A 3,730-nucleotide genomic window follows, 5' to 3' on the forward strand; every position below is an offset into this window, starting at 1 on the left:
TTATCATCATTATATCATCATTTCATAATTTCATTATCTCCTGTTAAATGTCTTCATTTTAGTTATAACTATTTTATATCACAAATAAACAGTTAAGTCGTCGAAATGAATTACATGACTCCTTGGAATTCTGTTACCAATTGGTCAGTCACTACATATCATGATGCCCGATCACATTGTCATGGTTTATTGTATGCTAATCACTACTTGACTGAAATTATCATAATGACCCATTTTTTGACAAATTTTGGGTTCTTGTTACATTTTACAAATGGTGTTCTACAAAATGCAGTAATGGGATGAATGCTCATCTAATCCTGTCAGTCACAATGCATCTTAATCTCAACTCTTAATTTATATCTATTTATATTTGAAGAGTTCAGATGCAAAAGCCTCTAAGTGCCATTTGAAATTTTCTTCTAAAATGATCATTTTTATCAAGCTTGTATATTTAAGTTCAGTAATTTCACTTAAATGGCAATGAAGATTACCTATTAATTGTCATTTAAGTGAAATTACTGAACTTAAATATACAAGCTTGATAAAAATGGTCATTTTAGAAGAAAATTTCAAATGGCATTTAGAGGCTTTTGCATCTGAACTCTTCATTTATAAATACAGTAACTGGGAGGGCTTTTATTTGAAAGACAAAATTGCCTTAAAATAAATAGGTTCTCAAAACTAAAATATATAATATAATATCGGCCGGTATGGTACACATTTTTTTACACATCGGTATCGTTCCGTTTGTCAAAATAGGGCAGATGTGAACAGGCCGATAATTATTGTTGTTTATTTGACTTGTTTGTAGATGTGAATGTGGGGGCAGGGGTGTTTGTTTTTGTGCATACTTTACGAGCGCAAGTCCTGTCAGTTTAAACATCAAGTGCAAGAAGACTGGAACTTGAACACTGTTTTCTGTCAGCATTAGGTGTATTTTTGTCCTGCCAAGCCATATTTGTCCGGTGAGTGATGTAGATGACTGACTGCTGCGCTTGTTTAACTGATAGAATGAGCAAAGAGTGTGAAAGCCCCGGTCGGGCGCGCACATTCTCGCCGTCTTCAAATTGTTTTGCTCTCTCTCCCTCCCTTGCGCATATTAATGAATTAAGTTTGTTAAAGTCCAGCTCGATTGGCCCAAATGCGGCATCCAATCAGCGAAAGAAGGTTACTCTGTGTTTTGCTTGCCATTCCTTTTTACGCAACACAGTAAGATTAAGGCTATGTTTACACGGAAACGATTCTGAAAAGAAAACGCAAAAGTGCCGTTGCGTTATCACTTTTTATTCTTCGTTTAGATGAACGTTTTGGGTGGGAAATCCGCGTGCATTTGGTGATGCAAAAGTGTGTGAAATTCAATGAAGTATGCACTCCAGTCGGCTAGGTGGCAATGTGGAGCACTGCCACACAACACACCACCACGTCCGCGTGCCTGCGTAGAACCTTCACTGTCAAGCAGACTTTTGCGTTTTTACACTTTACACAGGAACGCAGTGATTCCCACTCAGGAGGGTGGTTTCACTTTTTTGCGTTTTTAAGCCCCAAAAAACGACGTCGCCATGTAAACGAAAGGCACATCCAATAAAATATTTTTACGTTTTCACCTGCGAGCGTTCTCGTGTAAACAGGGCCTTAATGGAACACATTTTCTTGTATTTTCTCGTTATTTCATCCGACTCCAAAAATGAATAAAGTTTTAATGATATCTGTGTATCATTAAAATGAATGAATATTTGATTATTCTTTTAAACTCTGATCATATTTTACCCACTTAGATTAGGAAACTATATCTCTCTACAGTCCTTCTCTCAAGGCTGCACGACACTCTGCCAGGTCCAATCATCAAATCAGAGGTAAATCAAGATTTGTCATATTCACACGCAAAAAAACAAAGACATACATAGTCCCCTTGAAGAGCCTCTAGAAGTTAAATCAGTGAATTACTTTAGTAGGGATGAATGACCACCATGAAAAACACAAGCTTTTTTAAAAAGTCTTATTTTTCATAAACTTCGCCTTTATTGTAAGCCGCGCTCTCCTCTGTCCTCTGAAAGACTGGTTGATTTCCTGATTCTATGAAACCACTCCCTCAGAAACAGGCAGTGGGCTCAGATTGGTTAGTTTGGACTGGTGTGTGGTGATTGGCTAAACTGTCTCTCACGTTGTCCAGAAGGTTACGCCCATTATTTACGGGCGAAACGTGCCTGCGCTCCGGTGCAATAGAGTGCCGAAGTTACGACGTCACTCTGTAGGCCAAAACGTGGAAGTGAGTTAGCATTCCCTCGCTCTAAATCCTATGGGATTTTTGAATGGGTTTTTGCTAAATCGTGAATTAAGGTCTGTGGTGAACAAAGCCTCTAAATATTTTCACGTTTTGATCTATGACAGAACACACAGTTAACCTGCTTGTGGTTTTTTAAACTTTATTGTGTCTGATTGTGTTTTTTAAAATCTTTATATAGGCTTCAAAATGTATAAATTTTGGATTAACTTGTAAAGATTATCTTGATAGACAAAACATGTAAGGGTCCCAACTCTTTGTTAAACACAGCTCTTAATTTTTGCGATTTTCCAAAGGTCTATGGGGAAAATGCATTGCTTTTCGACCGAGGGAACCCATCCGCCGCTAGCTTCCGAGTTGTCCTACAAAGTGACGTCATCACTTCGGCATTCTATAGACCCTTTTACAGTTGGTAAACATGGTGATGTTTTTTTGTGGGCGGAGCTTAGGTGGAGGCAGAAAGATCCATCTGGCCGCTTCACTAACGCTAGTTAGCAAGGATTGTTGGCTTGTTTTTTAACGATGACTGGAGAAAATCCGATATTATCTTAATGAGTAAGGTCACTCAGTGTCCAGGATCGCGACTGTTATTTCCAAAAGTTATTTGTAACGGACGGAACCAGATTGGCCTACCTGTAGCTGCCTAACAGTTACACACTCACTCAATGCATGGATGATCTGACAGGATTAACGTACGTTACCTCGGTTGAGTGGCCTGACTTCTACACCTACCTTATTGAGAAACCGATCGTAAATAGAAACTGAGGGCATATAAATCTTTAGATGACTATATGGTCCTGTACAAGACTTGTGTGTACGATCCGCAGTTCTGCCGAGCCAGCGCCGAGACCACGACAATGTAAAGAGTGACAGTACAGTGCGATTTTAATGATGTGAATATTTTCTAGAAATAAAAGTTCCAGAGACAGCATATTCATTTTTCATCAATTCTTGCACCAAACAACACAACAAGATGACATTTAATAATAGTAACAATTATTTAAGCTCCTTATTATGTAGCCGAATATGTGCTGTTTTGCATTGACCGCCTCCAGTTTTCACTTTGTTTTGCCTCCAGCTTGCGCCATGGTGTAACTGTGACGTCGGCGCAAGAGGGGTCTATAATGTAAATAATGGATACTGCAGTATCAGTTTGAAGCAGAATCAGACAGAGAAAGTGGCGATGAAGAGAGGCAAGCAGAATCTCACCACACACGGCTCTTTCTAAACGTTTCTGAATGATAATTTGCTACATTTTTTACCTTTATGCACGTTTGTTTAACACAATAGCATCTGACTGGCAACAACTGGACTGTTAAGTTTATGCAACAATAACAATATATTTCATAATACATTTCTTACCTTACATCTTTCTTGTCTTCAAATCGCGTTCTTCTTCTGAGGTAAATCCAATGTAAATCTTACAAACTCGACGAAAAGCAGAGGACT

Source organism: Pimephales promelas, chromosome 4, assembly GCF_988280905.1.
Source record: "Pimephales promelas chromosome 4, fPimPro1.hap1.1, whole genome shotgun sequence".
Lineage (NCBI taxonomy): Eukaryota > Metazoa > Chordata > Actinopteri > Cypriniformes > Leuciscidae > Pimephales > Pimephales promelas.